Below are 22,145 nucleotides of genomic sequence, written 5' to 3'. Positions count from 1 at the left end.
CGTCACTGGGAGATTGAATTAAAGCAACACACGTACAGAGGACGAGCCGTTCAGAGCTTTGTGAACTGAGACAGGAGCTAATATTCCCTGAACAAATAAGATTAAGAAAAAGACCGTTTCTCTTAACTACTCGTCTATTCACAGGGACCCACGAGCACTCAACGCAACAAAGACGTTAATTAGAAAGGATCCAATTAGCAGAAGTTATGGCCGACTGCAGGGAATAAAGGCTCCTTTAATATGAGAAGGAAAGCTGCAGTGATTTAGCTTTTCAACGAGGAGTTAGCTGAAGGAGTGGAGAGCCGGGACAACCTTTCAGACAAACTGTTCTGTAGAACCAGAGGGTGTTTTGGTTTTGACACAAGGAACACAACATTTGTTTTACCTTTCTATTCAACACAAAGTTCTGTTGAGTAGCTCTACTTCTAGGCATTAGAAACAGCCTCAGGTGTTTCTGAAGTCTGTCGCAGCCACGCCATATTCTGCAGTTCAGTAAAGCGTTGAGCACGCTGACGTCCTGAGGCTGTGAGGCCGTGAAGGAACCCGCCTCTCCCCTGCACTGGAAAGAAAAGCTGCTCCAAAAACAAGTTCAACAATAATACAAACAATCAGTTTTCACATGAGTCCAAAGATCTGCCGACAGAACGAGTGGAAGTGTGCTTGGTAAGAGTTCTTGGAATAAGAAGGGGTTTTAGAAAAATCAGATCTTGTAATTATCAGGAGAACTCACTTTGAACTATATTGGACCAGAATCAGGATGTGTTGTGTTACAAAATAATCCGCACATGCTCAGAGGTGTTCTGTGTTCTGATCTGAGGTGGTGGTTTTCTAATAAATGTGTAAAACCAGATGTGTTTCATCTGAGATACAACTCAAAATAAGATGTTTTGACTTAAAAAGATGAAGCATTGTTTAAAAACAAAACCTGACATCAGGCGTAAAGACCGTTTCCATCTGGATATTAGACAAATACACTTTTGAGAACACATGCTGAGAAAATGAAGCCATTTCAAATGTTTCCAGGAACAATGTCAGGACATCCTCTCATTTCATTTCAGACCTCGCTCTCACATCTGCTCCGTCATCGTGCTGATATACAACTCATGCCTCTGTGAGCGACCGATGAAGCGCCACGAAGGCGTTTCGTGAATCAGAATCAGAATAATTTCAGATTCTACAGAGTGAGAGGAAGAAGCTCTGTCACTTATTAAGAAGGAACTGTCATATCAAGATCGATTCAAACTGTGAAACTCACACACCTTTCAGGACTCAAAGGAACTCTGCTATTGGTGAAGCTCATTATTTAATGAACCAGCCGCCGGTCAGCTTAATGAAAGGAGGGCACAGTGAAGGAGACACATCATTGACTTGTGATGCTCTCTAATTGGATTTCACCATGAAATAGAGAACGTTATTAGGCACACCCATTATGAAAAGGCCTGAACTCTAACGAGGTGCGCCACAGGGATCCACTATACATATATATATTTACATGATGTTCTACTCTGGGCCGGGCTGTCATCGTCGCTATGCAGTTAACACCAATGTGTTCTCTATTTCTGTTTTGACTTTGGGAAAAGAACAACCTTTCTTTGATGGACTTCAATAAGATCAGATCAAAAGTACTTTATTGATCCTATTTTGGGAAATGAAAGGCATTGCACATTAGAGAAAGTAAAAGACTAGAAATAAACAATCCAAAATGGAAACATCTCAATTTGAAATAAAATGATTTAAAAAAGTAGAAAATATACATGTTGAATTGTACAGTAACGCAAGGAACGGAATATTAAATATTAAATTGAATATAAATGTAAAATGTGCAGTGTGCGTTTCAAAGATGATATTATATGGATTTAATAGTTACACATTCTGCTCTGCTGTAATGCCGCAGCATTCATTCACGTTAGGATCCTTCTGAGAGAGATGTGTGGAAACAGAGGGCTGATGTGTGTGGACTCTGAGCTGAAGTGAGCGCAGAGCAGACAGATGGAGGTGGACACACAGAGAGTCATCATCCTGAGCTCTGGGCTCAGGGTCCAGACATGATTTAAGGATTTCTGTCCACTCTGCCTCACAAAGGCCGCGCTGAGATCAATAAGGCCTTCCCCCCGGTGTGTAATGAACATCTTCTTCGACCCGCTGATTCGTAGATGCGTCATCTGTGAAGCGCGGCTGACTCACAGCTCGTATCGCTCTAAATCTAAAGCAGGACATGGCTCTTTGTTCAATAGCTGCTTCAATCGTCTGGACCCTTCCTCCACACTCTTCTGCACGTACCTGTATTTCAATTATCTCTTTTTCTAACGCTCGTATCTGCCGGTGCGCCTCGGAGCAGATCAGAGACAGCCGAACGCAGCTTTAATCAAAGGCATCAGCTCGAGGAGAGCCAGGGTTTAAAGGAAATCTCACACAAGTCAACATTTAGTGGAAAAAAGTCAGAACGTTGAGATTTTCAATAAAAGTCTGAAATGTTCGCACAGAGACGGAGGATCAGTCTGTCTCTGTCCGGCCATCTCCATCTTTTTGATTTTGAAAAAAGAAGTCAGACTTTTTGGAGTTTTCGAAAAAAAACAGAATGTTTTGATTTTTCGATAAAGTTCACATTTTTTGATTTGGGAAATAAGTGATAACTTTGAGATTTTGGGAATTAAGTGATCATTTTTAGATGTTCGGAAAAAGTTGCATTTTAAACAGTTTTATCACAGGCAGCTCATATCGCTCTAAATCTAGGTTTTGGAAACAAGTCAGAATTTTGTGATTTTTAAAATAAAGTCATGATTTTTTGATTTTGGTAAAAAAAGTCAGCATTTTTAGAAACATCAAGCTAGCTTAAATTTGCTATATAGCTTCCTAGTTAGTTAGCTCACTTTAGCTACCCATATAACAATCTAGTTAGCGAATGTTAGCTGTCTATCTATCGCCAAATTCATGGCTCTCTTAATTTAAATGTTTGTTATTGGTTCTCCTCACAGCTCCAAACATCGCTTCAAATTCACAAAAAGGTATAATTCTATCCATCCATCTTCTCCCGCTTATCCGTGGACGGGTTGCGGGGGTAGCAGTTTAATAATTATATATTGGAAATCTAAAGAGTGAGTTTCTGGCCTGAGTAACTGTTAAAACTTAATAACGGCTATTTTTTAAGCTTCAAAACGGTTTATATGGCAGGTAACGTTTGTTAACGCTGGCGAAGCAAAAGATAAACCGGCGATTAATGTGATTTGTGTTTTATCATTTCCCCCCACCATGAATCACTTAATTTAAGTGCACTCTTTATATGAAATTCTTCCCACACCAACTCACTGTTGTGAGTTATGCTCACGATGCTGGAGATAAATAATAATAATGTGTTTTCCATCCTACTGCATTACATCTAAGCTACACATAAATGTAATTGATAGTCCAATCTACTCCTAGATGGGCAGTGGTATAATAAACCTGGTCATTTATTTATTCACACTGACGACAATTGTTTGCCAGCTTTCTGAATTTGGCAGCTTTGTTGACTCGTGCTTTCTTCAGCTGACAGTCTGCTCTTTGTGTAAAATACGCCACTTTGATGGAAGACTTCTCCATGTTCGAGTCGTTAGTCCCTTTTATGTGTGCTCATAGTTTGATTTGTTGCTGAGTTGTTATCTGGTGTTGTGTGACCTCTCAGCATGATTGTGATTGTTGGACTTGGTGAGATAATAAAATATACTCTGGGTTTCTTGAACCTTCTTTATTGTACATGCCTCTGTTTAGTGACCTTTGTATAGAGGTCTATGAGGAAATGTTCCTACTTCTCTCTCTCTCTTTATTACCTCAGATTGTAGAGAAGTCTATGAGGAAATGTTCCTACTTCTCTCTTTATTACCTCAGATTCTATAGAAGTCTATGAGGAAATGTTCCTACTTCTCTCTCTCTTTATTACCTCAGATTGTATAGAAGTCTATGAGGAAATGTTCCTACTTCTCTCTCTCTTTATTACCTCAGATTGTAGAGAAGTCTATGAAGAAATGTTCCTACTTCTCTCTCTCTTTATTACCTCAGATTGTAGAGAAGTCTATGAGGAAATGTTCCTACTTCTCTCTCTCTTTATTACCTCAGATTGTATAGAAGTCTATGAGGAAATGTTCCTACTCCTCTCTCTCTCTTTATTACCTCAGATTGTAGAGAAGTCTATGAGGAAATGTTCCTACTTCTCTCTCTCTTTATTACCTCAGATTGTATAGAAGTCTATGAGGAAATGTTCCTACTTCTCTCTCTCTCTTTATTTCCTCAGATTGTATAGAAGTCTATGAGGAAATGTTCCTACTTCTCTCTCTCTCTTTATTACCTCAGATTGTAGAGAAGTCTATGAGGAAATGTTCCTACTTCTCTCTCTCTCTTTATTTCCTCAGATTGTATAGAAGTCTATGAGGAAATGTTCCTACTTCTCTCTCTCTCTTTATTACCTCAGATTGTAGAGAAGTCTATGAGGAAATGTTCCTACTTCTCTCTCTCTTTATTACCTCAGATTGTATAGAAGTCTATGAGGAAATGTTCCTACTTCTCTCTCTCTCTTTATTTCCTCAGATTGTATAGAAGTCTATGAGGAAATGTTCCTACTTCTCTCTCTCTTTATTACCTCAGATTGTAGAGAAGTCTATGAGGAAATGTTCCTGCTTCTCTCTCTCTTTATTACCTCAGATTGTATAGAAGTCTATGAGGAAATGTTCCTACTTCTCTCTCTCTCTTTATTTCCTCAGATTGTATAGAAGTCTATGAGGAAATGTTCCTACTTCTCTCTCTCTCTTTATTACCTCAGATTGTAGAGAAGTCTATGAGGAAATGTTCCTACTTCTCTCTCTCTTTATTACCTCAGATTGTATAGAAGTCTATGAGGAAATGTTCCTACTTCTCTCTCTCTTTATTACCTCAGATTGTATAGAAGTCTATGAGGAAATGTTCCTTCTTCTCTCTCTCTTTATTACCTCAGATTGTAGAGAAGTCTATGAGGAAATGTTCCTACTTCTTTCTCTCTTTATTTCCTCAGATTGTATAGAAGTCTATGAGGAAATGTTCCTACTTCTCTCTCTCTTTATTTCCTCAGATTGTATAGAAGTCTATGAGGAAATGTTCCTACTTCTCTCTCTCTTTATTACCTCAGATTGTAGAGAAGTCTATGAGGAATTTTACTACTTCTCTCTCTCTTTATTACCTCAGATTGTAGAGAAGTCTATGAGGAAATGTTCCTACTTCTCTCTCTCTTTATTACCTCAGATCGTATAGAAGTCTATGAGGAAATGTTCCTACTTCTCTCTCTCTTTATTACCTCAGATTGTATAGAAGTCTATGAGGAAATGTTCCTACTTCTCTCTCTCTTTATTACCTCAGATTGTAGAGAAGTCTATGAGGAAATGTTCCTACTTCTCTCTCTCTTTATTTCCTCAGATTGTAGAGAAGTCTATGAGGAAATGTTCCTACTTCTCTCTCTCTTTATTTCCTCAGATTGTATAGAAGTCTATGAGGAAATGTTCCTACTTCTCTCTCTCTTTATTACCTCAGATTGTATAGAAGTCTATGAGGAAATGTTCCTACTTCTCTCTCTCTTTATTTCCTCAGATTGTAGAGAAGTCTATGAGGAAATGTTCCTACTTCTCTCTCTCTTTATTACCTCAGATTGTATAGAAGTCTATGAGGAAATGTTCCTACTTCTCTCTCTCTTTATTACCTCAGATTGTATAGAAGTTTATGAAGAAATGTTCCTACTTCTCTCTCTCTTCATTACCTCAGATTGTAGAGAAGTCTATGAGGAAATGTTCCTACTTCTCTCTCTCTCTTTATTACCTCAGATTGTAGAGAAGTCTATGAGGAAATGTTCCTACTTCTCTCTCTCTTTATTACCTCAGATTGTAGAGAAGTCTATGAGGAAATGTTCCTACTTCTCTCTCTCTCTTTATTACCTCAGATTGTAGAGAAGTCTATGAGGAAATGTTCCTACTTCTCTCTCTCTCTTTATTACCTCAGATTGTAGAGAAGTCTATGAGGAAATGTTCCTTCTTCTCTCTCTCTCTTTATTACCTCAGATTGTAAATCAAACACCAACAACTCAACATTTTCTCTCTTTCATAATCTCTGTCCTCTTGTCAGTTCATCAGTAATGATATTTGTCTTAATATATATTTTAATATCTCTTTGCATAACCGGTCACTATAACCCGTAAACCGAGGTGGACAGCTTGGTTCTCTCTGAATGCTAACCTGTCACAGCAGGTTTCTGTGATGGGGTCGGATACACCGTCATACAGACTAAACTCCGAACCGCTGGCCAGACTTCCAGATGTTTGTTTGTTTTACCCTGTTTAGACTTTAATATGTCCAGACAGTTTCAGGAGTCACAGAGAGACGAAGGGACATTAGGGGCACCACATTATGGGATATTTAATTGCTACATTGGGAGATGTGTGTGTGTGTGTGTGTGTGTGTGTGTGTGTGTGTGTGTGTGTGTGTGTGTGTGTGTGTGTGTGTGTGTGTGTGTGTGTGTGTGTGTGTGTGTGTGTGTGTGTGTGTGCGTGTGTGTGTTGCATCAGGACATTAAAGGTTACCTATTCTCCACGTCTCTTCTACATCAACATGTGTCCCCTCTTCTCCACGTCTCTTCTACATCAACATGTGTCCCCTCTTCTTCATGTCTCTTCTACATCAACATGTGTCCCCTCTTCTCCATGTCTCTTCTACATCAACATGTGTCCCCACTTCTTCATGTCTCTTCTACATCAACATGTGTCCCCTCTTCTTCATGTCTCTTCTACATCAACATGTGTCCCCTCTTCTCCATGTCTCTTCTACATCAACATGTGTCCCCTCTTCTTCATGTCTCTTCTACATCAACATGTGTCCCCTCTTCTCCATGTCTCTTCTACATCAACATGTGTCCCCTCTTCTTCATGTCTCTTCTACATCAACATGTGTCCCCTCTTCTTCATGTCTCTTCTACATCAACATGTGTCCCCTCTTCTCCATGTCTCTTCTACATCAACATGTGTCCCCTCTTCTTCATGTCTCTTCTACATCAACATGTGTCCCCTCTTCTTCATGTCTCCTCTACATCAACATGTGTCCCCTCTTCTTCATGTCTCCTCAACATCAACATGTGTCCCCTCTTCTCCATGTCTCTTCTACATCAACATGTGTCCCCTCTTCTCCATGGCTCTTCTACATCAACATGTGTCCCCTCTTCTTCATGTCTCTTCTACATCAACATGTGTCCCCTCTTCTTCATGTCTCTTCTACATCAACATGTGTCCCCTCTTCTCCATGTCTCTTCTACATCAACATGTGTCCCCTCTTCTTCATGTCTCTTCTACATCAACATGTGTCCCCTCTTCTTCATGTCTCTTCTACATCAACATGTGTCCCCTCTTCTTCATGTCTCTTCTACATCAACATGTGTCCCCTCTTCTCCATGTCTCTTCTACATCAACATGTGTCCCCTCTTCTTCATGTCTCTTCTACATCAACATGTGTCCCCTCTTCTTCATGTCTCTCTACATCACCATGTGTCCCCTCTTCTTCATGTCTCTTCTACATCAACATGTGTCCCCTCTGTGGAAAGAGACTCTGAAAGTTTCAGGAACAAAGATTCTCTCTCTTTTTGATCCATTTCTATAAAAACCTGTCTGAAAATGAGCTGATCAGATTTTGGCCACTTGATGATGTCATAACGATGTTTTGTGTAACCATTAGCCAATCAGCAACCAAGGTAACCCCCCCCCCCCCCCCCCCCCCCCTCCTTATCACCTGAATCTCCTCCTAGAGCACCATTAGCCGCTTTCAAACCAAGTACTTTGCCGTACTTGGTACCCCATGAACTAAGTACAGATCGCGTTCACATCAGAATAAGTCCCTGGGGGAGGATTAGGCAAATGAGCCGCTGACGTCACTTCTTCTGCTTTGGGTTTAATGGCAGGCCGCAAACAACTTGGCGGCGTATACTGCCACCCGGAGTCCCCGGCCGGAAGTCCCCGGAGTTGGGGACTGGCTTAAGTAGAAGCTGCTGGGACTCCCAAATATCTCTCAGAGGAGCGCGGCCAGCTGCAGCTCAATAGCATTTAAAGCTACAGACACAGAATTAGAACATTTGGAACAGGGCTGAAACAGAGGGGATTATGGGATGCGGTAATGATCTGTTTGGTGTTCCAGCCAATCAGAGACAGGTTCTGTATATATCTGAGACCTATGCTGTTAAAAAAAGAGTATAATAGGGGACCTTTAAGGAAAAACAGAGACTACAAGTCCTTCCCACTAGAATCGACAAAGGAAGATATAGCATATCTAAGCAGAGAGAGCGCTTGCCCCCGACTACGTGGAAGCGCTACGTCTAAGTTGTGGCCTAACTGAACCTTGCACAAAGTTTAAATTACTTCAACTTCCACCTTGTTTACCGCTGACCAATCAGATGACAGCTGTATGAAGCGGCACAAGATAGCAGGGGTGGTGACCAATGAAACGGAATATAACTGACTTTGTATCACCGAAAGGCTCTGCACCTCTCACGAGGAGCAGAGAGCACATAGCATGCTTAAGGCTATCAGCTGCAGGTACGGACATTTGATTTGTTGATTTTGTTAACTTTAGACAAAGCCCAGTTAGCTGTTTCCTCTTCTTTCCTCTATTGATGCTAAGCTAACCAGCAGCTGGCTGTGACTTCGTACTAACCGCACAGACATGAGAGTGGCATTTAAATCGTTCTCTAATTGAATCACTTTGAGTAACATGTTGGTAGATGGACTTGGCTCTTTTCCGTTTTACCACAAATCACACACTCTCAAAGGCTCGCTGCTGAAAAACACTTTAATTCTGATTTATTTGCAAACAAACACACAATCCGTCTTCTTCTCTCAGCTCTTTAGAAGTGCTGATCACGAGGACCTTGATATGAAGTAGTTTGACCTCAATGATAAATACACAGGAGACAGTTTGAAAAGGCCGTATTGATCAGATAAAGACCACGAAGCGTTTAAAGTGTGCCAGCCCTCCCTCTGTGATACATAGGCTGTTGAGCGCTGTGTTGATGTTTATCAGAGAGCATTTAGTGGAGGTTATTAAGGAGCACTTTTCATCTGACGTGTTTAAACTTCAACGTGGAATCTAAGTAATAATTCACTATCACTATTATTTAATAATAATAACACATGGGACTTTTATAGCGCTTTTCATGAAACTCAAAGATGCTTTGACAGAGGATTAAGAAAAGACAAAAAACAAAACAAAGAAATACAAAAAGAGATATACAGAACAGAAAATAGGGGGGGGGGGGGGGGTCAGTGGTTGAATGCAGTGTTGAACAGGTGTTTTGAGTGATGTTTTGAATGCTGTGAGGGAGGAAGAATCTTTATTAGGCATGTTCATTTCTTCACACCTAAACGACAAAGACAAGTTGAATCTCTATTGAGCTTTGTGTTACTAAAAAGTGACGCACACAGCAGGAGACCAGGGGACGCTAAAGAGTGACGAACACAGCTGGGAGACCAGGGGACACTACAGAGTGACGAACACAGCAGGAGACCAGGGGACGCTAAAGAGTGACGAACACAGCTGGGAGACCAGGGGACACTACAGAGTGACGAACACAGCAGGAGACCAGGGGACACTAAAGAGTGACGCACACAGCTGGGAGACCAGGGGACACTGAAGAGTGACACACACAGCTGGGAGACCAGGGGACACTAAAGAGTGACGCACACAGCTGGGAGACCAGGGGACACTAAAAAGTGACGCACACAGCTGGGAGACCAGGGGACACTGAAGAGTGACACACACAGCTGGGAGACCAGGGGACACTAAAGAGTGACGCACACAGCTGGGAGACCAGGGGACACTACAGAGTGACGCACACAGCTGGGAGACCAGGGGACACTAAAGAGTGACGCACACAGCTGGGAGACCGGGGGACACTAAAGAGTGACGCACACAGCTGGGAGACCAGGGGACACTAAAGAGTGACGCACACAGCAGGAGACCAGGGGACACTAAAGAGTTTCGCACACAGCAGGAGACCAGGGGACACTAAAAAGTGACGCACACAGCAGGAGACCAGGGGACACTAAAAAGTGACACACACAGCTGGAGACCAGGGGACACTACAGAGTGACGCACACAGCTGGAGACCAGGGGACACTAAAGAGTGACACACACAGCTGGGAGACCAGGGGACACTAAAGAGTGACGCACACAGCTGGGAGACCAGGGGACACTAAAGAGTGACGCACACAGCTGGGAGACCAGGGGACACTAAAGAGTGACACACACAGCTGGGAGACCAGGGGATACTAAAGAGTGACGCACACAGCAGGAGACCAGGGGACACTAAAGAGTGACGCACACAGCTGGGAGACCAGGGGACACTAAAGCGTGACGCACACAGCTGGGACCTTGGTGACGTTCAGGATGATAAAGCTGAACACATGTCTCTGTTGTTGGAAACTTACCTAAAATGTTTGATGGTCTGATTTGAACAATGTGATCACATGACTCCTTCTGATAAAATGCCAACTGTGTGATCCCGTATTTAATCAGGCAGCAGGAGTTTGGGAGGCGTGTGGCGCAGTGGACTAGTGTGTTGGTGTTGGGATCAGGGGGTCACAGGTTCAAACCCCACTGCAGTCAGCATGTCGTTGTGTCCCTGAGACACTTCACCCCAGATTGCTCCTGTGGGGATTGTCCACAGTATTGAGTATGTAATGGCCCGTCCACACACAGGCATGAACAAATCTTTCAAAGCTTCGCTCATTCACTTGAATGAGGTGATGTAGAAGATTTAGAATCTTCGCCGAACTGCATTGTGGGGAGCGGAGCATGGCTTTGCAAGTATCGTGAGTCAAAAGTTCAACATTGCTCAACTTTTGATGCTCCCGATGCTTTCGAAGCTGGCATCAGCCAATCAAATCCTGTTTATGCAAATCCCGCCAGTACAAGCGCTAGCCAATCAAACCGCGTGTACTGTATGCAGATACCGCAGGTCTTTTCCATATGTCATAAAATGGAGGATAAATGAATCATCGCTGAAGGAATGCCCCGGTCCTTTACGACTGCTCTCTGTTCGCCTACCGGGATCTAAACCGGAGGAACCAGGCATGGAGGGAGGTGGCAGAGACAGTTGGTGAAACTGGTAGGTTTTCACCTGTTTGGGGAGTTTATATCCAGTTTACTTCTTTTTTTTTTTTTTGCTTTGTATGCCGGGGGCGGCGGGAGATTCCTGGGAGATTCCTGATTGGTTGTTGGTCGCCTTGGGCGCGTGAATTCGCCAAGCTTCAGACACGCCCACCATCAAGATTTTTTTCATGCCTGTGTGTGGACGGGCCGTAAGTCGCTTTGGATAAAAGCATCTAACAAGTGACAATGTAATGTAATGAAGAGTTGAAACTCCAGCAGCTTGTCCCTCCAGCTTTTCTCTGCTATTCAGCCATTTCTCCACTTATTTCTGTCCAACAGAAACCATTGCTCACATCCGTCTCTTTTTGTATAGACTAATGGCAAAATCCTGTAAGCATCATTAAAGCCTACACAAATTTGTGCATTCATTACTTCCGAAAAACAATCATCTGAAGGTCATTTTAACTTTTTCTGCCAAATAATTCACAAAAATAAACAATATTTTTTGGTGGTATTTATTTATATTTTATAATGCAGTTTCATGTGTCCTTTAACCCAATGAGTAATACATACAACACATGGTATATCTTTTTATCAGCTTATTTGACTACTATACAATTCCGAAAAACAATCATCTGAAAATATAAACAGTGAGGTTCCACATTGACTAAAAAATATAGATTTATTGGAAAAATTATTCAAATGAAGTCGTAATTTTAACATGTTCTGCCAATTCACAGAATAAACGTTACTTTCTGGTGGTATTTTATAAAGCAGTTGCATGTGTCCTTTAAACCAATGAGTAATAAATACCATACGTTTGACATGTTATGTCACCTTATTTTGAGATTACTGTTCAAGGCTGTATTGATCCGTTCTGTCAGATGCAGATGAAGAGGTGAAATGCCTCAATATATAGAAATGTAAAACAGTCCTCAGAACTTCCTGCGTCTTCATTTTGTCCAGACATCATCTTAATACTCTCTGAAAACAATATTTAAACAAGACAAATAATAATGAGATCTCACAATTAGTTTGCGGTCTCAGGCCCCGGCCACACGAGGACGAAAACGGTCGTTTGCGTTACTATTTAGTGACCGTTCGGCCACACGAGGACGACCGAACATCACAGTAAACAACTGCGGAAACGATAACGGGTCCCAAGGTGGATAGAACGGCATACGCAACGCTCTGGGGGGTCCAACGGCTCCGTGTGTACGCCCTATACGATCATTTTCTGATAATGATGAGGCAATAGCCCCGCCTCTCCCCACCTCTGCTGCTCACCCCCGCGTCAAAGTAAACTGCAAACTGAATTCAGATTATTGATCTTTCTCTCGATATGGACATAAACGCGAGTGAAGTCTAATCTGACAGGACGGAGACACGCAGCTCTGCTCACCTGCAGCTCCTCCCGCTGTGATGCAGCGGGGAACGGAGCAAAACACACACTTCAAGTCAGATCATCACCCTTAGCTATTTTAATTACCTCTCAAACTACCAAAACTAGTTATTAATATGTTTGTTTTTACTGTCGGGTCACTCATTACTGGATCAGCTGCTGCTTGAGACAGACACTGACGCTGTCAGAAGAGAGGGAGGAAAAAGAGAGGCTCCATGTATTATATTATTATATTATATAGATTCGTTATTCATTTGTTTGAAAGCTCAATAAATAAAAAAGAAGACCTTTGACCGGCACTTTTATAATTTTGTCCGGAAGATTAAAACTTTAATACACGTTGACTGGCGAAAAACTCTGCCCGGTTCCCTCGGCCCCCACCGCGGAGAATAAACAGAAGGGTAACCATGACAACCATGCTTCTTCGCTGCTTTTGTGGAGGAAGTTACAGCGCCACCTACAGGCTCCTGCATATGTACTGCAGCTTCTCCAGCGGTTGGAGCTAAACGGAGCTGTCTCGTGTGGACAGGCTCTATCCGGTGAACATTGCGTGTGGACGGAAGCTTTTTTGCGTTTGCGTTAATCGTATGCGTTTAGCCGTATGCGTCCTCGTGCGGCCGGGGCCTCAGTGTCCACATGCTGTTTAGAGAGCTTTGTCTCTAAACTCCTGCAGATGACATCGCAGAGGAACACACATTCTACCTTTAAGATAAACTGCATTCTGCAGCTCCTCTTCCGGTCCCAGTCCCCTTTCCTCCAAACACCAGCATCGTAAGAGAGGCGTTAAACTGTTGATAGGACACTTTCAAATGTTCTTCATAAGAGAAATAACCCTCCATTACAAGTGCTTTAATTAAGATGAGTCCCCTTCAGCGTCTCCTTTAAATCCATAGACACACTTTAAGGATCGCTTAATACTGAATACTCCACACATTCTCTCTCTCCACACATTCTCTCTCTCCACACACTGACACACACACACTGACACACAGACTGACACACACACACACACACACACACACACACACACACACACACACACACACACACACACACTTCAATTATCCACTCATATGTTACAGGACTCCCACTAGAGTGCTCCAATTGTAATGAAACACTTATGAACACATTAGCATGTCAATGGTGGAATCAAACACATGCTGCTTAAAACATGCAGGAAACAAGGGAAGTAGAACACAACAATTCACTATAATGTTGGAGAATGACCAAAGCATTATGAGCAATCAATCGCCTTGATTTCATACAGAATTCCACACAAAGAATATTTACGTTGTCCCCTAAAAAGCTGACAGTAAGATTTGATCAGATTTTAGACAACAGAGTATCAGATAAAGCATGGTTGGGTGTCGATGATGATTGATTTGAGAATGCCAATGGACTTTCTCCTGATCAATCCATCATTTGATCCTGTGTAGTGTGTGACGACCTCCAGACAGAGAGACTGTGTGTGAGTAAAAACCTAAAGGACACACTACAGGAAAAGGGGTGTAATGGAACATTTGGTATCATGCTGAGGGAGCATCTAAAGTTCACCATACAGTGTGTTCTTCTTTGGCAAGCCATTCCTAACACAATGATTGACAGGTAGCAGTAACATGTCCTAACCTAAAAAGAGCTCTGCGATGACGCTGAAGTCAAATCTGATCCAAAGCGAGCACCAAGCGTACTCCATAAGGTAGTAAAGGCTGGACAACTAGGCACCATAGGTGTAATGGAGGTGGCCAAGGCTTAAGGTGCTGTTTACACGAGAACGTAAACGTAAACGCGGAAACGGACCCCGCAAACGATAACCGGTCTGCAACCGGAACAGGAATGTGACGGTGAGGTGCAAACTGTGTCCAGACCAGAAGCTGTTATCCACTGCTGTAAACACCACGTCAAACCTCAACACCTGCAAAGAAAACATGCTCAGGTGAAGCTAACGCACACGCTATGTGTTGTTTGTTTATATCACGTAGTCTGTTCTTCTTCTCTGTCTTCCGGTTGTTGCCTGTTTTGAATGACGAATACACACTACCGCCACCTGCTGGTAAGGAGAGTTATTGCCACTCACGCATGCGCAGTTCGTACGTGCTCGGCGAGTAAAGTAACGAGTAAAGTAACGAGTTACTTTATGTAGAGAGTAACAAAGTAGTGTAATATATATATTTTTTTTAGTAACGACCCCATCTCTGAGGGCAACCATGGCAACCATGCTCAGGGGTCTTCTTCACTGCTTTTGGTGTATTTTGTGGCGCCACTTACAGGCCCGGCATATGTACTACAGCGTCTCCAGCGCTCCCGAGCGGTCTTGTGTGAACGGAATACCTTTTTGATATCGTATTCGGTTCGTTTGCGTTTCGTATGCGTTGCGTGTAAATGGGGTAAGAGGGCATCTGTGTGACCTTAATGCTAATGCATGCTAATGTCAATGCTAAATGCTGAAGTATAATGCCTCATCCCACGGGCCATAAGACTGTTCAACACCTACACTTTGAAACAACATCCGTAACATTCATCTGGCTGCAACTTACACATTATTTATCCAATATATCATATTCCAATCACTTGTAGATAGACTCTTATTTCTTTTTTCATTTTGTATTTACTTGCACTATTTTGTCCGTGTATCTGTGTTATCGTGTTGCCCTGTTGGAGGAGCCTGTGACCTCAGATCGCCATCGTCATAACTACACTGTAGCTATGTACGTATGACCAATAGAAACCTTGAACGTTGATGTTTAGCAGGTTTAATGCTGGGGGGTTGGGCGAATATATATCCTTGAGGAGATTGTGCCACCGTGTAAAAAGACACCATGAATACAAACATGAAGAGAAATGAAATGTTAAAGAGTCAGAAAGTGTCTCTGTCTGTCTGAGAGCAGGTGGATGCTCCTCCTCCTCCTCCTCCTCCTCTTCCTCCTTCTCCTCTTCCTCCTCCTCCGGCACTTGTTACTCACTGAAGTTAAAGTGACACCCGGTGTGTTTGCTGCCGTCAGAGGGATTACAGGAGCTGCTGGAGCGTTCATATGAATCCAATCTGACATCCAGTAAGGTCAATGAGGAGGAGGAGGAAGAGGAAGAGGAGGAAGAGGAGGAAGAGGAGGAGGAGGATGCTACCTGCTAAAGGTCTTATGGAGGCGAGGTTCCCAGGGGCACGAAGACAGACATCCATTTGAACCGAAGCTAAGTCACAGTAATGGCATTAAAAGGAAACATGAGAAGAAACTGAGTGGATTTTTATTAACAATGCTACTAGTGGAGCCAGTAGCGGCACAACATGTAGGTGCGCTTTAGATGAGGCCCCCTCTGCGAGGTGAGGCCCCCTCCACGAGGTGAGGCCCCCTCCGTGAGGTGAGGCCCCCTCCGCGAGGTGAGGCCCCCTCCGCGAGGTGAGGCCCCCTCCGCGAGGTGAGGCCCCCTCCGCGAGGTGAGGCTCCCTCCGCGAGGTGGGGCCCCACGCAGTCTGCGTGCTCGGCCTGTAGGGAGGGGCGGCCCTGTGTGTATCAGACGTCAGAGAGACTCTTTACTCACTGGTCACTCCCTAAAGAAGTCTCTCCAGGTCTGTTGCTGGGTAACAAACATAGCCTTGAACATTAAAGCATGGAGACACGTCACAGTAGAGCCACTGAACACTGACATCAACATGAGCAGAAAAGAGCTCCTTTCATTCAAAACCAACCAGAACTCAATAACATTCAATAACATCCAATAACATTCAATAACATTCAATAACATTCAATAACATTCAATAACATCCAATAACATCTAGCACAAGTAAAGGCGAACTTGATGAAAAAGACGAATGCACAAGTCTGTTATCTTTGGGTTTTCTGTGAAGCACCAGGGACTTCCTTGTTTGGCTGCAGTGTGGACACGGATGGAGTTTGTTTCCTTGTGTCTCTCAGAACATAACTCGTCTTCTGCTTCCTGGGTCTTGATGATGAATGCTTACGATGCAGCACGTCTTTTATTTGACTTCTGTTTAAGTAGTGGATCCTCCCGTGGCCACAGCTCGATGCGCTGCTTCGTCATTTCTTGTTGATTTGCTTGTGTTAAAGCTGAGAGTCTCTTCGCCCCTCTCTGTCCTGTAGCTCCAGCGTTGAGAGCCGCTCGGTTACAAGAAAGAGGCAGAAAACAATCAGGCGTTGTCTCTGGACACCTCTGAGGGCCGCCTTCAGAGACACTCTTCACATCCTGCTGATGAAAAGCATTCTGGATCGGGGAAAGATACAAAATGGATTCAAAAGAAGTCCAAAGGGGAGTTAATTCATCCTTTCTTAATTAGTATTATCAACCAGTTCCATGAAAAGGTCAACATTGTTTCCTAATTGCTGCACCGCAGATCTTCTACTGCACACATTAAGCACGATGTGTTTCAGCTCCTGCACAAACTCACAAAGATACTGATGTGCATCAAGGGAATATCAAGGGGTATTTGTGGAACCAGATTGCATCGGATGTGAGTAACTGGTTTTAAAAAAGGTTGTTTCTCTTTCTCCACATATTCAATCAGCTCCATCTGCAGCTCCACCTTCAGAAACAAACTAATATCTGTGAGCAACGAACACAACAGCTGTTTCATTAGAGAGGAAACTCAACAGCGACAGTGTGAAGGGTTTCCTTAGTACAATGTGTTCATTTTAACAAACCTAGAATCCACACTTCCTGCAATGCTAGGTAGATTTCATTTCTTCTTTTGAGCATCTTTGGCTCCATCGTTCCTTTTTGGGTGAGTTCTTGAACCCTAACCCTAATTTGGTCTTACTTGTTATGTTTCTGTCAATAACTCCCATCAGTAACTGAGTAATCTGTGCCCTGTCTAAACGTTCATGTAGACAGATTTATTTTTCGCTGTTGAGTTGACTTTTGTACACTAGGGCGAAGCTAATCATGCTAAAGCCAGCTAGCATGGGGTCAGAACAACCAACACAGTCCCATGGCATTTCGTGTTATAGTCACAAAATTAATCTGTTCACCAACACCATTTCCCCATTTGTTTTCGTGTCACGCAGAACAATTTTAAAAGCAATATAAATAATAACAAATTAGAAGGAAAAAAATATTTGAAAAAAATACAGATTTCAGTATTCTGAGGCTCTGAGCCATTTCTTTTCCTCGCGGACGGCAAAAAAACTACTGAAACAAACGGGATAGGGTTAGGCTCAGGCTTGGGGTAAGACATTGAGTAAGAACATGTTTTATGAACCACACGGCTTCTGGTCTTCCAAGACCCAACGGACAAAAAGACGTGCTGCAGGCACGAAACACACTACCAATAAATACATTGCTTTAAAATCGTTCTGTGTGACACGAACAAAATGCGAAAATCATGTTGATGAACACGAATCAATAGATTACATTAATTTCGTGACGATAACACGAAATGCCGTGAGACTGGGCTGGAACTATAATCACTGACATTTGGAGAAGGACACAGAGGATGATATTAAACCAAGTCAGCCATTTTCTGTACCAACCATTTAATTAACACAACTTATGCAAATTGAGTAAATGCTCAACATATGTAATAATAATAATAATAATAATAATACATTACATTTATAAGGCACTTTTCCTGCTGCTCAAAGCGTTTATGTATAGTATGTAGTTCATGTAATTTTTTTTACAGTTTTTGAAGTGACTGTTATTTTGTATATATTGATTGTTGTGCTTTTATTTTTGTCTTTAATGTGTGCATATGTAAAAATGTGTCTGTTGATTGTGTATATATATATATATATATATATATATATATATATATATATATTCTATATATATATTTGTGTTTTGTATTCCTCGAGATTGTGGGAAACGGTATTTCGATCTTTCTGTACACACAAAGTGAAAGAATGACAATACAGTTGACTTTGACTTTGACATGTGCAGGTTAGCGTCCAGCAGCATTTCTGACGTGGAGCTAATCTGAAGTAAACATTGAATACTGCTTTCTATTCCTCCATCTTGGGACTGTGGAACTCCCTCTCTTGGATATCAGCATGTGAAGGACACTGTTCAGGAACTAGTTGATGCTCTGTATGTGATGACTACTTCTGGAGAGGATCACAGATATATGGATCAGAGACTGAAGCTCGAGCCGGGGAACAGGGAGAGATTTCTAACTCTTACCCAGCGTACTCCCAGAAAAAGACCCTCTACGGAGATGTTGTTTATTTTTCTCTCCACGAATCAGATGACTCACAGCCAGGGCCGTCCCTGGCCAACATGTAGCCCCACGCAAAGTCATATGATGAGGCAAGGTGAGGCCCCACGCAGTCTGCATGGCCGGCCTGTAGGGAGGGAGGGGCCTGCTCACAGCTGGGATTTAGTGGGAATGCTGATACATTATTATTATTTCGCCGGGATATTTCTCCTCCCGCATTGAACATCGCAGAAGCTCCGTTCAAACATCAAAACGTTCAGCTCGGTCGGGAATCGATGGCTATTACTTTTCTCATTCATAAATTTCATAATTCCAGAGATACATCCCATAATACATCAAATGTTTAACATTGAAGTCAATGGAGGAAATCTTCAGACTTCAACAAATCTTAATGCGACTTCAACTGCTAACTGTTCATTCATACTTTCACTCAGAAACCTCATTCCAACTTTAAAATGTTACACATCTTTCTGACATTATTCGTGTAAAACAACTTTTAAATCTGATTCTTACTTTTAGAGATATTAAACATTGTTCAGATCTTGTTTTAGAGGTTTTCTTCACATTTTTAACATTAACTAGAGTGCGTGATGTCACAGCTAGAGTGGAGGACAGCTTGAAATTTGCATTCATATATTTTTTTTAAACTGCCATAATTCCCAAACCCTACATTCCTGAGACATCATTTATCATGACAAACGAAGGAAAACATCTCATAGCTTGAAAAATGACTAATAATTAAGCAAAAAATAATTAAACATGGAGGGGTTTTCTCATAACTTCAGTGAAACTGCTCCAAACGGCCCAAAACATCACAGGTTCGTTAACGATGCAGCCATCAACTCATCTAAGCGTATTATGGGGTGTCATCAAATGCTGTTGCCATGGCGACAGATCATTCGCCATCAAGTTAGTTCAGAAGTTTGCTGTTCAAATATTCTGCTGCTTTCCCAAGCCTTTTCACTTTCTTTTCTTCTCTCATCACACATTCAAGCCCCCAGTGTTCATGAATCATTTCAATCTCAATTCTTCACTCTCTTCTTACACATTACATTTCAGCATAGAAGTTTAGCGTCAGCTTTTCAGCATAAAGCATTCACACTAGCAATTTCTTCAGGATTTATATTCTCTAGTTTAAACATGACCCTCCTCTCAACAGCAGCTCAGATGTTCCTATAGATGTTTATGAGTCAGATCAGCTGTTAGACCTACTTCACATATCATCTTTAATTCATCGGATATATTCAAGTGTGTCTGTCACATGACCTTTGATTCCAGCGAACAAAGACTGTGTGTGTGTTGGAGATTATCTACGATTATGCCTCTTCATATAGCACCATATCATTAATGAAGTGTGTGTGTGTGTGTGTGTGTGTGTGTGTGTGTGTGTGTGTGTGTGTGTGTGTGTGTGTGTGTGTGTGTGTGTGTGTGTGTGTGTGTGTGTGTATTTCAGCACTGCAGTGGAAACAGCAGTTCATATTCATATATATATTTATTACATATTGTAGTACTATGTTCATTTTTACTTTAACGTATTATGTTGTGTTATCTTATGTTAATGTTTTGGTTTTTCACTTTCTTACTTTAACTTTTTATATAAATATTTGTTTAATTGTATTTTTAGTATTATTTATATTATTATCAATTTTTTTTAATCTGATTTGCAAAATAATATTTTTTTTGGTTTACTTTTTAAATCATTTCATTCTAAATTCTTATTTAGGTTAATTTAATACAATTTTAAAATTATTATTATTGTTATGTATTTATTGAAATAATGTGTTGATTCTGATACCAGGGTTAGGGTTAACAACAATCATTTTTATTTTATTACTTTTATGTAAACAATGTCTTAAATATTCAAACGTGATAATTACCAATACATAAAATTGTAATATTTACAAGTTGTTTTTCTGCTAAAATACCTTTAAAACACATTAAAAACAGATAATAAAATATATAAAGTTGATGTTTTCACACTCAAACCTGTATTTACCTTTAAAAAGGAATTCATTCCCATTAGCCTCAGCTGTGCAGCATGTCCTTTTGTCCAAAGTAACCCTGATTTCAGATGGCCTTCGAGGCTTTGACGCTCTAACACGTCCAGTCCGCACCAAAAGGCCCACAGCCGCCTGCGGGCAGACCTTAAAACAGATGAAATACAGATTGTAAAGTTATCCTCTCTGTGCTTTTATTGAATAGTCATATTTCTGCTGCTGGTTCGAAGAAACAATCTGAGCGGCACACCTGATCCCGGCGGAGAGGAGCAGGTTACTGAACTCATTTTTATTTAATATTCCTCTTGACAACACGGGTTATATTTCCTGTCAGCAGCAGTGAGGAGGGTTTATTTCTGTTCCTGCCGTCCAGTCAAAATGTGCAGATTTGGAGGAAGTGGATGTTAAACACAGCGCAGAATAAAGATGGAGCTCAGCTGGGAGTAATGATGGCGTGTTTCCACAGTGACAGCTCATCTATTAACATCACTTTTCATTATGTGTTCAATAAAGCAAAGTCATAATGTTGTCTCTTGAGGCAAAGATGGGTCCAACGAGCAGTAAAATCAATTCACTTCAACAAAGTCAGCGCTGGTTTCCAGAACTCGTCAGGAGTAACGTGCTGCGGCTTCAGAAAGAACGCAGATATAAAAACACAAATGAAATGTGGTTTCTCTTTGTGTTTTCTGATCGAACAACTCTCTCTCTCTGTAAAAGCATCAGTTTGCAGATCCTGCATGTTGTCCTGATTTAAATGTTAACGGCTAATCATCAGCAGCGTGTCTTCCTCATTGTCCATGCCAGCTGTGCTCGCTGAGCTTTTCAAAGGGACTTTTTTATCCGGCTGATTTCTGACCTGCTGGATTTTTGCGGGTGTTGAATAATGGACGGAGGGACGGATTGATTTACTGACTTCCTGTTGAACCCAAACATCAAACCAATGAGGCTTCTCATTCACCCGCAGCTCCATATACTATAACACACTGAAGTTTGCCGTATACTCATTGTCCTTTAAAGGTGGGGTAGGTACTTTTGGAGAAACCAGCTAGAATTTGAAAATACACAGCCGGAAAAAATCTGCCACTTCCTTCAGACTTCCTCACAGAGCCCCTCCTCCAACACACATGAACGTGCACATGACCAATGAGGGCACGAGATAAGTTTGTGCACAGATGGAAGGCTGACAGGCAGGTAGGCCGTCCAGTTACTTTAGCCGGCTCAGATGATTGGTCGTGCTTTTTACAGCGCCACGGCTTCAACAGATGACATTTATTATGTATTTATTGTCAAAGCACTTCAGATATTCATTGCTATCGGGATGTTAAGAGCATTCCATGGAATATAACAACAAGTGTATCTCGAGCCGGTTTCTCAAACTTACCTACCCCACCTTTAAGTGATTTAGTTTTTGTTCTTTAGCTTTTAAGGTTATTTGCACAATCAATACTTGTCTTTAGCATCGT

At 41.8% G+C, this 22,145-nt stretch overlaps 1 long non-coding RNA gene across 1 annotated transcript; it reads right to left on the bottom strand.

Annotated features, from left to right (window-relative positions):
- Positions 1 to 15,880: 15,880 nt before the first annotated feature.
- LOC307017471 lies at positions 15,881 to 21,587 on the bottom strand. The gene is made up of 3 exons (XR_013802184.1): positions 20,933 to 21,587; positions 20,682 to 20,829; positions 15,881 to 16,737 (listed from the first exon to the last, which is right to left on the bottom strand). It is a non-coding gene; the product is annotated as an uncharacterized lncRNA (long non-coding RNA).
- Positions 21,588 to 22,145: the final 558 nt, after the last annotated feature.

The sequence above is a fragment of the Notothenia rossii genome (assembly GCF_949606895.1).
Source record: "Notothenia rossii genome assembly, chromosome: 8".
NCBI classification, from domain to species: domain Eukaryota; kingdom Metazoa; phylum Chordata; class Actinopteri; order Perciformes; family Nototheniidae; genus Notothenia; species Notothenia rossii.
The sequence above is the reverse complement of the archived record's forward strand: the minus strand, read 5'-3'. Positions and strand labels throughout refer to the sequence as shown.